General features: G+C 40.0%; 31 non-coding genes across 31 annotated transcripts; all 31 read right to left on the reverse strand.

Moving 5' to 3' along the window:
• Positions 1-338: 338 nt before the first annotated feature.
• TRNAG-UCC (transfer RNA glycine (anticodon UCC)) lies at positions 339-410 on the reverse strand. Its single transcript has one exon. It is a non-coding gene; the product is annotated as a tRNA-Gly (tRNA).
• Positions 411-513: 103 nt separating this feature from the next.
• TRNAG-CCC (transfer RNA glycine (anticodon CCC)) lies at positions 514-585 on the reverse strand. Its single transcript has one exon. It is a non-coding gene; the product is annotated as a tRNA-Gly (tRNA).
• A 785-nt stretch (positions 586-1,370) lies between these two features.
• Positions 1,371-1,442, reverse strand: TRNAG-UCC (transfer RNA glycine (anticodon UCC)). Its single transcript has one exon. It is a non-coding gene; the product is annotated as a tRNA-Gly (tRNA).
• A 103-nt stretch (positions 1,443-1,545) lies between these two features.
• Positions 1,546-1,617, reverse strand: TRNAG-CCC (transfer RNA glycine (anticodon CCC)). The gene has a single exon. It is a non-coding gene; the product is annotated as a tRNA-Gly (tRNA).
• Positions 1,618-2,061: 444 nt separating this feature from the next.
• TRNAG-CCC (transfer RNA glycine (anticodon CCC)) lies at positions 2,062-2,133 on the reverse strand. Its single transcript has one exon. It is a non-coding gene; the product is annotated as a tRNA-Gly (tRNA).
• A 610-nt stretch (positions 2,134-2,743) lies between these two features.
• On the reverse strand, positions 2,744-2,815 carry TRNAG-UCC (transfer RNA glycine (anticodon UCC)). Its single transcript has one exon. It is a non-coding gene; the product is annotated as a tRNA-Gly (tRNA).
• Positions 2,816-2,918: 103 nt separating this feature from the next.
• On the reverse strand, positions 2,919-2,990 carry TRNAG-CCC (transfer RNA glycine (anticodon CCC)). The gene has a single exon. It is a non-coding gene; the product is annotated as a tRNA-Gly (tRNA).
• A 269-nt stretch (positions 2,991-3,259) lies between these two features.
• TRNAG-UCC (transfer RNA glycine (anticodon UCC)) lies at positions 3,260-3,331 on the reverse strand. The gene has a single exon. It is a non-coding gene; the product is annotated as a tRNA-Gly (tRNA).
• A 103-nt stretch (positions 3,332-3,434) lies between these two features.
• Positions 3,435-3,506, reverse strand: TRNAG-CCC (transfer RNA glycine (anticodon CCC)). The gene has a single exon. It is a non-coding gene; the product is annotated as a tRNA-Gly (tRNA).
• Positions 3,507-3,950: 444 nt separating this feature from the next.
• TRNAG-CCC (transfer RNA glycine (anticodon CCC)) lies at positions 3,951-4,022 on the reverse strand. Its single transcript has one exon. It is a non-coding gene; the product is annotated as a tRNA-Gly (tRNA).
• A 610-nt stretch (positions 4,023-4,632) lies between these two features.
• Positions 4,633-4,704, reverse strand: TRNAG-UCC (transfer RNA glycine (anticodon UCC)). Its single transcript has one exon. It is a non-coding gene; the product is annotated as a tRNA-Gly (tRNA).
• Positions 4,705-4,807: 103 nt separating this feature from the next.
• On the reverse strand, positions 4,808-4,879 carry TRNAG-CCC (transfer RNA glycine (anticodon CCC)). Its single transcript has one exon. It is a non-coding gene; the product is annotated as a tRNA-Gly (tRNA).
• A 444-nt stretch (positions 4,880-5,323) lies between these two features.
• Positions 5,324-5,395, reverse strand: TRNAG-CCC (transfer RNA glycine (anticodon CCC)). Its single transcript has one exon. It is a non-coding gene; the product is annotated as a tRNA-Gly (tRNA).
• A 269-nt stretch (positions 5,396-5,664) lies between these two features.
• Positions 5,665-5,736, reverse strand: TRNAG-UCC (transfer RNA glycine (anticodon UCC)). Its single transcript has one exon. It is a non-coding gene; the product is annotated as a tRNA-Gly (tRNA).
• Positions 5,737-5,839: 103 nt separating this feature from the next.
• TRNAG-CCC (transfer RNA glycine (anticodon CCC)) lies at positions 5,840-5,911 on the reverse strand. Its single transcript has one exon. It is a non-coding gene; the product is annotated as a tRNA-Gly (tRNA).
• Positions 5,912-6,696: 785 nt separating this feature from the next.
• On the reverse strand, positions 6,697-6,768 carry TRNAG-UCC (transfer RNA glycine (anticodon UCC)). The gene has a single exon. It is a non-coding gene; the product is annotated as a tRNA-Gly (tRNA).
• A 103-nt stretch (positions 6,769-6,871) lies between these two features.
• TRNAG-CCC (transfer RNA glycine (anticodon CCC)) lies at positions 6,872-6,943 on the reverse strand. The gene has a single exon. It is a non-coding gene; the product is annotated as a tRNA-Gly (tRNA).
• A 444-nt stretch (positions 6,944-7,387) lies between these two features.
• TRNAG-CCC (transfer RNA glycine (anticodon CCC)) lies at positions 7,388-7,459 on the reverse strand. Its single transcript has one exon. It is a non-coding gene; the product is annotated as a tRNA-Gly (tRNA).
• Positions 7,460-7,728: 269 nt separating this feature from the next.
• On the reverse strand, positions 7,729-7,800 carry TRNAG-UCC (transfer RNA glycine (anticodon UCC)). Its single transcript has one exon. It is a non-coding gene; the product is annotated as a tRNA-Gly (tRNA).
• A 103-nt stretch (positions 7,801-7,903) lies between these two features.
• Positions 7,904-7,975, reverse strand: TRNAG-CCC (transfer RNA glycine (anticodon CCC)). Its single transcript has one exon. It is a non-coding gene; the product is annotated as a tRNA-Gly (tRNA).
• Positions 7,976-8,760: 785 nt separating this feature from the next.
• On the reverse strand, positions 8,761-8,832 carry TRNAG-UCC (transfer RNA glycine (anticodon UCC)). The gene has a single exon. It is a non-coding gene; the product is annotated as a tRNA-Gly (tRNA).
• Positions 8,833-8,935: 103 nt separating this feature from the next.
• On the reverse strand, positions 8,936-9,007 carry TRNAG-CCC (transfer RNA glycine (anticodon CCC)). Its single transcript has one exon. It is a non-coding gene; the product is annotated as a tRNA-Gly (tRNA).
• Positions 9,008-9,451: 444 nt separating this feature from the next.
• TRNAG-CCC (transfer RNA glycine (anticodon CCC)) lies at positions 9,452-9,523 on the reverse strand. Its single transcript has one exon. It is a non-coding gene; the product is annotated as a tRNA-Gly (tRNA).
• Positions 9,524-9,792: 269 nt separating this feature from the next.
• On the reverse strand, positions 9,793-9,864 carry TRNAG-UCC (transfer RNA glycine (anticodon UCC)). Its single transcript has one exon. It is a non-coding gene; the product is annotated as a tRNA-Gly (tRNA).
• A 103-nt stretch (positions 9,865-9,967) lies between these two features.
• On the reverse strand, positions 9,968-10,039 carry TRNAG-CCC (transfer RNA glycine (anticodon CCC)). The gene has a single exon. It is a non-coding gene; the product is annotated as a tRNA-Gly (tRNA).
• A 960-nt stretch (positions 10,040-10,999) lies between these two features.
• Positions 11,000-11,071, reverse strand: TRNAG-CCC (transfer RNA glycine (anticodon CCC)). The gene has a single exon. It is a non-coding gene; the product is annotated as a tRNA-Gly (tRNA).
• A 785-nt stretch (positions 11,072-11,856) lies between these two features.
• Positions 11,857-11,928, reverse strand: TRNAG-UCC (transfer RNA glycine (anticodon UCC)). The gene has a single exon. It is a non-coding gene; the product is annotated as a tRNA-Gly (tRNA).
• A 103-nt stretch (positions 11,929-12,031) lies between these two features.
• Positions 12,032-12,103, reverse strand: TRNAG-CCC (transfer RNA glycine (anticodon CCC)). The gene has a single exon. It is a non-coding gene; the product is annotated as a tRNA-Gly (tRNA).
• Positions 12,104-12,547: 444 nt separating this feature from the next.
• On the reverse strand, positions 12,548-12,619 carry TRNAG-CCC (transfer RNA glycine (anticodon CCC)). The gene has a single exon. It is a non-coding gene; the product is annotated as a tRNA-Gly (tRNA).
• A 269-nt stretch (positions 12,620-12,888) lies between these two features.
• On the reverse strand, positions 12,889-12,960 carry TRNAG-UCC (transfer RNA glycine (anticodon UCC)). The gene has a single exon. It is a non-coding gene; the product is annotated as a tRNA-Gly (tRNA).
• A 103-nt stretch (positions 12,961-13,063) lies between these two features.
• On the reverse strand, positions 13,064-13,135 carry TRNAG-CCC (transfer RNA glycine (anticodon CCC)). Its single transcript has one exon. It is a non-coding gene; the product is annotated as a tRNA-Gly (tRNA).
• Positions 13,136-13,483: the final 348 nt, after the last annotated feature.

Genomic DNA, 13,483 nt, shown 5'->3' on the forward strand with positions numbered 1-13,483 from the left:
GTTGACCGGGAATCGAACCCGGGTCAATTGCTTGGGAAGCAACTATTCTCGCCACTATACCACCAATGCCTACCCCCACACTGAAAATGTGTGCTTTTGCTCATCAACTGTGCTAATGTGTTACAAAAACAGCACCCTGGCATTTTTCTTATAATGCGCAGTAACCCTACTAAGCTTTTATCAACAACTGTAACGCGGCATATAGTTAAGGTAAGACAGTTGAAAAGAAGCAGAGAAACTTTCTCTTCATTATTGTTATTTTAATTTTCAGTATTGCTAAATTGTGTGAAGAACAAACGAAAACCATGAGCCTTAAACAGAATAAAAGCATCACCAAATGCGTTGGCCGGGAATCGAACCCGGGTCAACTGCTTGGAAGGCAGCTATGCTCACCACTATACCACCAACGCTTAAACACGCACACGTTTTTTTACGTTTTATGCCTCAGCACCATATTTTTTCATTCTTTTTAGTAAAAAGTAAAATGTTGCAAAAAAAGAAACCTATATCGCCTGCATTGGCCGGGAATCGAACCCGGGTCAATTGCTTGGGAAGCAACTATTCTCGCCACTATACCACCAATGCCTACCCCCACACTGAAAATGTGTGCTTTTGCTCATCAACTGTGCTAATGTGTTACAAAAACAGCACCCTGGCATTTTTCTTATAATGCGCAGTAACCCTACTAAGCTTTTATCAACAACTGTAACGCGGCATATAGTTAAGGTAAGACAGTTGAATAGAAGCAGAGAAACTTTCTCTTCATTATTGTTATTTTAATTTTCAGTATTGCTAAATTGTGTGAAGAACAAACGAAAACCATGAGCCTTAAACAGAATAAAAGCATCACCAAATGCGTTGACCGGGAATCTAACCCGGGTCAACTGCTTGGAATGCAGCTATGCTCACCACTATACCACCAACGCTTGTAAACCCACATGGAATTTTACGTTTTCTGCCTCAACACCATATTTGTTTATTCTTTTTAGTAAAAAGTAACATGTTGCAAAAAAAGAAACCTATATGGCCTGCATTGGCCGGGAATCAAACCCGGGTCAATTGCTTGGGAAGCAACTATTCTTGCCACTATAGCACCAATGCCTACCCCCACACTGAAAATGTGTGCTTTTGCTCATAAACTGTGCTAATGTGTTACAAAAACAGCACCCTGGCATTTTTCTTATAATGCGCAGTAACCCTACTAAGCTTTTATCAACAACTGTAACGCGGCATATAGTTAAGGTAAGACAGTTGAATAGAAGCAGAGAAACTTTCTCTTCATTATTGTTATTTTAATTTTCAGTATTGCTAAATTGTGTGAAGAACAAACGAAAACCATGAGCCTTAAACAGAATAAAAGCATCACCAAATGCGTTGGCCGGGAATCGAACCCGGGTCAACTGCTTGGAAGGCAGCTATGCTCACCACTATACCACCAACGCTTGAACACGCACACGGTTTTTTACGTTTTATGCCTCAGCACCATATTTTTTCATTCTTTTTAGTAAAAAGTAACATGTTGCAAAAAAAGAAACCTATATGGCCTGCATTGGCCGGGAATCGAACCCGGGTCAATTGCTTGGGAAGCAACTATTCTTGCCACTATACCACCAATGCCTACCCCCACACTGAAAATGTGTGCTTTTGCTCATAAACTGTGCTAATGTGTTACAAAAACAGCACCCTGGCATTTTTCTTATAATGCGCAGTAACCCTACTAAGCTTTTATCAACAACTGTAACGCGGCATATAGTTAAGGTAAGACAGTTGAATAGAAGCAGAGAAACTTTCTCTTCATTATTGTTATTTTAATTTTCAGTATTGCTAAATTGTGTGAAGAACAAACGAAAACCATGAGCCTTAAACAGAATAAAAGCATCACCAAATGCGTTGGCCGGGAATCGAACCCGGGTCAACTGCTTGGAATGAAGCTATGCTCACCACTATACCACCAACGCTTGTAAACCCACAGGGATTTTTACGTTTTCTGCCTCAACACCATATTTGTTTATTCTTTTTAGTAAAAAGTAACATGTTGCAAAAAAAGAAACCTATATGGCCTGCATTGGCCGGGAATCAAACCCGGGTCAATTGCTTGGGAAGCAACTATTCTTGCCACTATACCACCAATGCCTACCCCCACACTGAAAATGTGTGCTTTTGCTCATAAACTGTGCTAATGTGTTACAAAAACAGCACCCTGGCATTTTTCTTATAATGCGCAGTAACCCTACTAAGCTTTTATCAACAACTGTAACGCGGCATATAGTTAAGGTAAGACAGTTAAATAGAAGCAGAGAAACTTTCTCTTCATTATTGTTATTTTAATTTTCAGTATTGCTAAATTGTGTGAAGAACAAACGAAAACCATGAGCCTTAAACAGAATAAAAGCATCACCAAATGCGTTGACCGGGAATCGAACCCGGGTCAATTGCTTGGGAAGCAACTATTCTCGCCACTATACCACCAATGCCTACCCCCACACTGAAAATGTGTGCTTTTGCTCATCAACTGTGCTAATGTGTTACAAAAACAGCACCCTGGCATTTTTCTTATAATGCGCAGTAACCCTACTAAGCTTTTATCAACAACTGTAACGCGGCATATAGTTAAGGTAAGACAGTTGAAAAGAAGCAGAGAAACTTTCTCTTCATTATTGTTATTTTAATTTTCAGTATTGCTAAATTGTGTGAAGAACAAACGAAAACCATGAGCCTTAAACAGAATAAAAGCATCACCAAATGCGTTGGCCGGGAATCGAACCCGGGTCAACTGCTTGGAAGGCAGCTATGCTCACCACTATACCACCAACGCTTAAACACGCACACGTTTTTTTACGTTTTATGCCTCAGCACCATATTTTTTCATTCTTTTTAGTAAAAAGTAACATGTTGCAAAAAAAGAAACCTATATCGCCTGCATTGGCCGGGAATCGAACCCGGGTCAATTGCTTGGGAAGCAACTATTCTCGCCACTATACCACCAATGCCTACCCCCACACTGAAAATGTGTGCTTTTGCTCATAAACTGTGCTAATGTGTTACAAAAACAGCACCCTGGCATTTTTCTTATAATGCGCAGTAACCCTACTAAGCTTTTATCAACAACTGTAACGCGGCATATAGTTAAGGTAAGACAGTTGAATAGAAGCAGAGAAACTTTCTCTTCATTATTGTTATTTTAATTTTCAGTATTGCTAAATTGTGTGAAGAACAAACGAAAACCATGAGCCTTAAACAGAATAAAAGCATCACCAAATGCGTTGGCCGGGAATCGAACCCGGGTCAACTGCTTGGAAGGCAGCTATGCTCACCACTATACCACCAACGCTTGAACACGCACACGGTTTTTTACGTTTTATGCCTCAGCACCATATTTTTTCATTCTTTTTAGTAAAAAGTAACATGTTGCAAAAAAAGAAACCTATATGGCCTGCATTGGCCGGGAATCGAACCCGGGTCAATTGCTTGGGAAGCAACTATTCTTGCCACTATACCACCAATGCCTACCCCCACACTGAAAATGTGTGCTTTTGCTCATAAACTGTGCTAATGTGTTACAAAAACAGCACCCTGGCATTTTTCTTATAATGCGCAGTAACCCTACTAAGCTTTTATCAACAACTGTAACGCGGCATATAGTTAAGGTAAGACAGTTGAATAGAAGCAGAGAAACTTTCTCTTCATTATTGTTATTTTAATTTTCAGTATTGCTAAATTGTGTGAAGAACAAACGAAAACCATGAGCCTTAAACAGAATAAAAGCATCACCAAATGCGTTGGCCGGGAATCGAACCCGGGTCAACTGCTTGGAATGAAGCTATGCTCACCACTATACCACCAACGCTTGTAAACCCACAGGGATTTTTACGTTTTCTGCCTCAACACCATATTTGTTTATTCTTTTTAGTAAAAAGTAACATGTTGCAAAAAAAGAAACCTATATGGCCTGCATTGGCCGGGAATCAAACCCGGGTCAATTGCTTGGGAAGCAACTATTCTTGCCACTATACCACCAATGCCTACCCCCACACTGAAAATGTGTGCTTTTGCTCATAAACTGTGCTAATGTGTTACAAAAACAGCACCCTGGCATTTTTCTTATAATGCGCAGTAACCCTACTAAGCTTTTATCAACAACTGTAACGCGGCATATAGTTAAGGTAAGACAGTTAAATAGAAGCAGAGAAACTTTCTCTTCATTATTGTTATTTTAATTTTCAGTATTGCTAAATTGTGTGAAGAACAAACGAAAACCATGAGCCTTAAACAGAATAAAAGCATCACCAAATGCGTTGACCGGGAATCGAACCCGGGTCAATTGCTTGGGAAGCAACTATTCTCGCCACTATACCACCAATGCCTACCCCCACACTGAAAATGTGTGCTTTTGCTCATCAACTGTGCTAATGTGTTACAAAAACAGCACCCTGGCATTTTTCTTATAATGCGCAGTAACCCTACTAAGCTTTTATCAACAACTGTAACGCGGCATATAGTTAAGGTAAGACAGTTGAAAAGAAGCAGAGAAACTTTCTCTTCATTATTGTTATTTTAATTTTCAGTATTGCTAAATTGTGTGAAGAACAAACGAAAACCATGAGCCTTAAACAGAATAAAAGCATCACCAAATGCGTTGGCCGGGAATCGAACCCGGGTCAACTGCTTGGAAGGCAGCTATGCTCACCACTATACCACCAACGCTTAAACACGCACACGTTTTTTTACGTTTTATGCCTCAGCACCATATTTTTTCATTCTTTTTAGTAAAAAGTAACATGTTGCAAAAAAAGAAACCTATATCGCCTGCATTGGCCGGGAATCGAACCCGGGTCAATTGCTTGGGAAGCAACTATTCTCGCCACTATACCACCAATGCCTACCCCCGCACTGAAAATGTGTGCTTTTGCTCATCAACTGTGCTAATGTGTTACAAAAACAGCACCCTGGCATTTTTCTTATAATGCGCAGTAACCCTACTAAGCTTTTATCAACAACTGTAACGCGGCATATAGTTAAGGTAAGACAGTTGAATAGAAGCAGAGAAACTTTCTCTTCATTATTGTTATTTTAATTTTCAGTATTGCTAAATTGTGTGAAGAACAAACGAAAACCATGAGCCTTAAACAGAATAAAAGCATCACCAAATGCGTTGACCGGGAATCTAACCCGGGTCAACTGCTTGGAATGCAGCTATGCTCACCACTATACCACCAACGCTTGTAAACCCACAGGGAATTTTACGTTTTCTGCCTCAACACCATATTTGTTTATTCTTTTTAGTAAAAAGTAACATGTTGCAAAAAAAGAAACCTATATGGCCTGCATTGGCCGGGAATCAAACCCGGGTCAATTGCTTGGGAAGCAACTATTCTTGCCACTATACCACCAATGCCTACCCCCACACTGAAAATGTGTGCTTTTGCTCATAAACTGTGCTAATGTGTTACAAAAACAGCACCCTGGCATTTTTCTTATAATGCGCAGTAACCCTACTAAGCTTTTATCAACAACTGTAACGCGGCATATAGTTAAGGTAAGACAGTTGAATAGAAGCAGAGAAACTTTCTCTTCATTATTGTTATTTTAATTTTCAGTATTGCTAAATTGTGTGAAGAACAAACGAAAACCATGAGCCTTAAACAGAATAAAAGCATCACCAAATGCGTTGGCCGGGAATCGAACCCGGGTCAACTGCTTGGAAGGCAGCTATGCTCACCACTATACCACCAACGCTTGATCACGCACACGGTTTTTTACGTTTTATGCCTCAGCACCATATTTTTTCATTCTTTTTAGTAAAAAGTAACATGTTGCAAAAAAAGAAACCTATATCGCCTGCATTGGCCGGGAATCGAACCCGGGTCAATTGCTTGGGAAGCAACTATTCTCACCACTATACCACCAATGCCTACCCCCACACTGAAAATGTGTGCTTTTGCTCATCAACTGTGCTAATGTGTTACAAAAACAGCACCCTGGCATTTTTCTTATAATGCGCAGTAACCCTACTAAGCTTTTATCAACAACTGTAACGCGGCATATAGTTAAGGTAAGACAGTTGAAAAGAAGCAGAGAAACTTTCTCTTCATTATTGTTATTTTAATTTTCAGTATTGCTAAATTGTGTGAAGAACAAACGAAAACCATGAGCCTTAAACAGAATAAAAGCATCACCAAATGCGTTGACCGGGAATCGAACCCGGGTCAACTGCTTGGAATGCAGCTATGCTCACCACTATACCACCAACGCTTGTAAACCCACAGGGAATTTTACGTTTTCTGCCTCAACACCATATTTGTTTATTCTTTTTAGTAAAAAGTAACATGTTGCAAAAAAAGAAACCTATATGGCCTGCATTGGCCGGGAATCAAACCCGGGTCAATTGCTTGGGAAGCAACTATTCTTGCCACTATAGCACCAATGCCTACCCCCACACTGAAAATGTGTGCTTTTGCTCATAAACTGTGCTAATGTGTTACAAAAACAGCACCCTGGCATTTTTCTTATAATGCGCAGTAACCCTACTAAGCTTTTATCAACAACTGTAACGCGGCATATAGTTAAGGTAAGACAGTTGAATAGAAGCAGAGAAACTTTCTCTTCATTATTGTTATTTTAATTTTCAGTATTGCTAAATTGTGTGAAGAACAAACGAAAACCATGAGCCTTAAACAGAATAAAAGCATCACCAAATGCGTTGGCCGGGAATCGAACCCGGGTCAACTGCTTGGAAGGCAGCTATGCTCACCACTATACCACCAACGCTTGAACACGCACACGGTTTTTTACGTTTTATGCCTCAGCACCATATTTTTTCATTCTTTTTAGTAAAAAGTAACATGTTGCAAAAAAAGAAACCTATATGGCCTGCATTGGCCGGGAATCGAACCCGGGTCAATTGCTTGGGAAGCAACTATTCTTGCCACTATACCACCAATGCCTACCCCCACACTGAAAATGTGTGCTTTTGCTCATAAACTGTGCTAATGTGTTACAAAAACAGCACCCTGGCATTTTTCTTATAATGCGCAGTAACCCTACTAAGCTTTTATCAACAACTGTAACGCGGCATATAGTTAAGGTAAGACAGTTGAATAGAAGCAGAGAAACTTTCTCTTCATTATTGTTATTTTAATTTTCAGTATTGCTAAATTGTGTGAAGAACAAACGAAAACCATGAGCCTTAAACAGAATAAAAGCATCACCAAATGCGTTGACCGGGAATCTAACCCGGGTCAACTGCTTGGAATGCAGCTATGCTCACCACTATACCACCAACGCTTGTAAACCCACAGGGAATTTTACGTTTTCTGCCTCAACACCATATTTGTTTATTCTTTTTAGTAAAAAGTAACATGTTGCAAAAAAAGAAACCTATATGGCCTGCATTGGCCGGGAATCAAACCCGGGTCAATTGCTTGGGAAGCAACTATTCTTGCCACTATACCACCAATGCCTACCCCCACACTGAAAATGTGTGCTTTTGCTCATAAACTGTGCTAATGTGTTACAAAAACAGCACCCTGGCATTTTTCTTATAATGCGCAGTAACCCTACTAAGCTTTTATCAACAACTGTAACGCGGCATATAGTTAAGGTAAGACAGTTGAATAGAAGCAGAGAAACTTTCTCTTCATTATTGTTATTTTAATTTTCAGTATTGCTAAATTGTGTGAAGAACAAACGAAAACCATGAGCCTTAAACAGAATAAAAGCATCACCAAATGCGTTGGCCGGGAATCGAACCCGGGTCAACTGCTTGGAAGGCAGCTATGCTCACCACTATACCACCAACGCTTGATCACGCACACGGTTTTTTACGTTTTATGCCTCAGCACCATATTTTTTCATTCTTTTTAGTAAAAAGTAACATGTTGCAAAAAAAGAAACCTATATCGCCTGCATTGGCCGGGAATCGAACCCGGGTCAATTGCTTGGGAAGCAACTATTCTCACCACTATACCACCAATGCCTACCCCCACACTGAAAATGTGTGCTTTTGCTCATCAACTGTGCTAATGTGTTACAAAAACAGCACCCTGGCATTTTTCTTATAATGCGCAGTAACCCTACTAAGCTTTTATCAACAACTGTAACGCGGCATATAGTTAAGGTAAGACAGTTGAAAAGAAGCAGAGAAACTTTCTCTTCATTATTGTTATTTTAATTTTCAGTATTGCTAAATTGTGTGAAGAACAAACGAAAACCATGAGCCTTAAACAGAATAAAAGCATCACCAAATGCGTTGACCGGGAATCGAACCCGGGTCAACTGCTTGGAATGCAGCTATGCTCACCACTATACCACCAACGCTTGTAAACCCACAGGGAATTTTACGTTTTCTGCCTCAACACCATATTTGTTTATTCTTTTTAGTAAAAAGTAACATGTTGCAAAAAAAGAAACCTATATGGCCTGCATTGGCCGGGAATCAAACCCGGGTCAATTGCTTGGGAAGCAACTATTCTTGCCACTATAGCACCAATGCCTACCCCCACACTGAAAATGTGTGCTTTTGCTCATAAACTGTGCTAATGTGTTACAAAAACAGCACCCTGGCATTTTTCTTATAATGCGCAGTAACCCTACTAAGCTTTTATCAACAACTGTAACGCGGCATATAGTTAAGGTAAGACAGTTGAATAGAAGCAGAGAAACTTTCTCTTCATTATTGTTATTTTAATTTTCAGTATTGCTAAATTGTGTGAAGAACAAACGAAAACCATGAGCCTTAAACAGAATAAAAGCATCACCAAATGCGTTGGCCGGGAATCGAACCCGGGTCAACTGCTTGGAAGGCAGCTATGCTCACCACTATACCACCAACGCTTGAACACGCACACGGTTTTTTACGTTTTATGCCTCAGCACCATATTTTTTCATTCTTTTTAGTAAAAAGTAACATGTTGCAAAAAAAGAAACCTATATCGCCTGCATTGGCCGGGAATCGAACCCGGGTCAATTGCTTGGGAAGCAACTATTCTCGCCACTATACCACCAATGCCTACCCCCACACTGAAAATGTGTGCTTTTGCTCATCAACTGTGCTAATGTGTTACAAAAACAGCACCCTGGCATTTTTCTTATAATGCGCAGTAACCCTACTAAGCTTTTATCAACAACTGTAACGCGGCATATAGTTAAGGTAAGACAGTTGAATAGAAGCAGAGAAACTTTCTCTTCATTATTGTTATTTTAATTTTCAGTATTGCTAAATTGTGTGAAGAACAAACGAAAACCATGAGCCTTAAACAGAATAAAAGCATCACCAAATGCGTTGACCGGGAATCTAACCCGGGTCAACTGCTTGGAATGCAGCTATGCTCACCACTATACCACCAACGCTTGTAAACCCACAGGGAATTTTACGTTTTCTGCCTCAACACCATATTTGTTTATTCTTTTTAGTAAAAAGTAACATGTTGCAAAAAAAGAAACCTATATGGCCTGCATTGGCCGGGAATCAAACCCGGGTCAATTGCTTGGGAAGCAACTATTCTTGCCACTATACCACCAATGCCTACCCCCACACTGAAAATGTGTGCTTTTGCTCATAAACTGTGCTAATGTGTTACAAAAACAGCACCCTGGCATTTTTCTTATAATGCGCAGTAACCCTACTAAGCTTTTATCAACAACTGTAACGCGGCATATAGTTAAGGTAAGACAGTTGAATAGAAGCAGAGAAACTTTCTCTTCATTATTGTTATTTTAATTTTCAGTATTGCTAAATTGTGTGAAGAACAAACGAAAACCATGAGCCTTAAACAGAATAAAAGCATCACCAAATGCGTTGGCCGGGAATCGAACCCGGGTCAACTGCTTGGAAGGCAGCTATGCTCACCACTATACCACCAACGCTTGATCACGCACACGGTTTTTTACGTTTTATGCCTCAGCACCATATTTTTTCATTCTTTTTAGTAAAAAGTAACATGTTGCAAAAAAAGAAACCTATATCGCCTGCATTGGCCGGGAATCGAACCCGGGTCAATTGCTTGGGAAGCAACTATTCTCACCACTATACCACCAATGCCTACCCCCACACTGAAAATGTGTGCTTTTGCTCATCAACTGTGCTAATGTGTTACAAAAACAGCACCCTGGCATTTTTCTTATAATGCGCAGTAACCCTACTAAGCTTTTATCAACAACTGTAACGCGGCATATAGTTAAGGTAAGACAGTTGAAAAGAAGCAGAGAAACTTTCTCTTCATTATTGTTATTTTAATTTTCAGTATTGCTAAATTGTGTGAAGAACAAACGAAAACCATGAGCCTTAAACAGAATAAAAGCATCACCAAATGCGTTGACCGGGAATCGAACCCGGGTCAACTGCTTGGAATGCAGCTATGCTCACCACTATACCACCAACGCTTGTAAACCCACAGGGAATTTTACGTTTTCTGCCTCAACACCATATTTGTTTATTCTTTTTAGTAAAAAGTAACATGTTGCAAAAAAAGAAACCTATATGGCCTGCATTGGCCGGGAATCAAACCCGGGTCAATTGCTTGGGAAGCAACTATTCTTGCCACTATAGCACCAATGCCTACCCCCACACTGAAAATGTGTGCTTTTGCTCATAAACTGTGCTAATGTGTTACAAAAACAGCACCCTGGCATTTTTCTTATAATGCGCAGTAACCCTACTAAGCTTTTATCAACAACTGTAACGCGGCATATAGTTAAGGTAAGACAGTTGAATAGAAGCAGAGAAACTTTCTCTTCATTATTGTTATTTTAATTTTCAGTATTGCTAAATTGTGTGAAGAACAAACGAAAACCATGAGCCTTAAACAGAATAAAAGCATCACCAAATGCGTTGGCCGGGAATCGAACCCGGGTCAACTGCTTGGAAGGCAGCTATGCTCACCACTATACCAGCAACGCTTGATCACGCACACGGTTTTTTACGTTTTATGCCTCAGCACCATATTTTTTCATTCTTTTTAGTAAAAAGTAACATGTTGCAAAAAAAGAAACCTATATCGCCTGCATTGGCCGGGAATCGAACCCGGGTCAATTGCTTGGGAAGCAACTATTCTCACCACTATACCACCAATGCCTACCCCCACACTGAAAATGTGTGCTTTTGCTCATCAACTGTGCTAATGTGTTACAAAAACAGCACCCTGGCATTTTTCTTATAATGCGCAGTAACCCTACTAAGCTTTTATCAACAACTGTAACGCGGCATATAGTTAAGGTAAGACAGTTGAAAAGAAGCAGAGAAACTTTCTCTTCATTATTGTTATTTTAATTTTCAGTATTGCTAAATTGTGTGAAGAACAAACGAAAACCATGAGCCTTAAACAGAATAAAAGCATCACCAAATGCGTTGACCGGGAATCGAACCCGGGTCAACTGCTTGGAATGCAGCTATGCTCACCACTATACCACCAACGCTTGTAAACCCACAGGGAATTTTACGTTTTCTGCCTCAACACCATATTTGTTTATTCTTTTTAGTAAAAAGTAACATGTTGCAAAAAAAGAAACCTATATGGCCTGCATTGGCCGGGAATCAAACCCGGGTCAATTGCTTGGGAAGCAACTATTCTTGCCACTATAGCACCAATGCCTACCCCCACACTGAAAATGTGTGCTTTTGCTCATAAACTGTGCTAATGTGTTACAAAAACAGCACCCTGGCATTTTTCTTATAATGCGCAGTAACCCTACTAAGCTTTTATCAACAACTGTAACGCGGCATATAGTTAAGGTAAGACAGTTGAATAGAAGCAGAGAAACTTTCTCTTCATTATTGTTATTTTAATTTTCAGTATTGCTAAATTGTGTGAAGAACAAACGAAAACCATGAGCCTTAAACAGAATAAAAGCATCACCAAATGCGTTGGCCGGGAATCGAACCCGGGTCAACTGCTTGGAAGGCAGCTATGCTCACCACTATACCACCAACGCTTGAACACGCACACGGTTTTTTACGTTTTATGCCTCAGCACCATATTTTTTCATTCTTTTTAGTAAAAAGTAACATGTTGCAAAAAAAGAAACCTATATCGCCTGCATTGGCCGGGAATCGAACCCGGGTCAATTGCTTGGGAAGCAACTATTCTCGCCACTATACCACCAATGCCTACCCCCACACTGAAAATGTGTGCTTTTGCTCATCAACTGTGCTAATGTGTTACAAAAACAGCACCCTGGCATTTTTCTTATAATGCGCAGTAACCCTACTAAGCTTTTATCAACAACTGTAACGCGGCATATAGTTAAGGTAAGACAGTTGAATAGAAGCAGAGAAACTTTCTCTTCATTATTGTTATTTTAATTTTCAGTATTGCTAAATTGTGTGAAGAACAAACGAAAACCATGAGCCTTAAACAGAATAAAAGCATCACCAAATGCGTTGACCGGGAATCTAACCCGGGTCAACTGCTTGGAATGCAGCTATGCTCACCACTATACCACCAACGCTTGTAAACCCACAGGGAATTTTACGTTTTCTGCCTCAACACCATATTTGTTTATTCTTTTTAGTAAAAAGTAACATGTTGCAAAAAAAGAAACCTATATGGCCTGCATTGGCCGGGAATCAAACCCGGGTCAATTGCTTGGGAAGCAACTATTCTTGCCACTATACCACCAATGCCTACCCCCACACTGAAAATGTGTGCTTTTGCTCATAAACTGTGCTAATGTGTTACAAAAACAGCACCCTGGCATTTTTCTTATAATGCGCAGTAACCCTACTAAGCTTTTATCAACAACTGTAACGCGGCATATAGTTAAGGTAAGACAGTTGAATAGAAGCAGAGAAACTTTCTCTTCATTATTGTTATTTTAATTTTCAGTATTGCTAAATTGTGTGAAGAACAAACGAAAACCATGAGCCTTAAACAGAATAAAAGCATCACCAAATGCGTTGGCCGGGAATCGAACCCGGGTCAACTGCTTGGAAGGCAGCTATGCTCACCACTATACCACCAACGCTTGATCACGCACACGGTTTTTTACGTTTTATGCCTCAGCACCATATTTTTTCATTCTTTTTAGTAAAAAGTAACATGTTGCAAAAAAAGAAACCTATATCGCCTGCATTGGCCGGGAATCGAACCCGGGTCAATTGCTTGGGAAGCAACTATTCTCACCACTATACCACCAATGCCTACCCCCACACTGAAAATGTGTGCTTTTGCTCATCAACTGTGCTAATGTGTTACAAAAACAGCACCCTGGCATTTTTCTTATAATGCGCAGTAACCCTACTAAGCTTTTATCAACAACTGTAACGCGGCATATAGTTAAGGTAAGACAGTTGAAAAGAAGCAGAGAAACTTTCTCTTCATTATTGTTATTTTAATTTTCAGTATTGCTAAATTGTGTGAAGAACAAACGAAAACCATGAGCCTTAAACAGAATAAAAGCATCACCAAATGCGTTGACCGGGAATCGAACCCGGGTCAACTGCTTGGAATGCAGCTATGCTCACCACTATACCACCAACGCTTGTAAA

Source organism: Anomaloglossus baeobatrachus, chromosome 3 (genome assembly GCF_048569485.1).
Source record: "Anomaloglossus baeobatrachus isolate aAnoBae1 chromosome 3, aAnoBae1.hap1, whole genome shotgun sequence".
NCBI classification, from domain to species: domain Eukaryota; kingdom Metazoa; phylum Chordata; class Amphibia; order Anura; family Aromobatidae; genus Anomaloglossus; species Anomaloglossus baeobatrachus.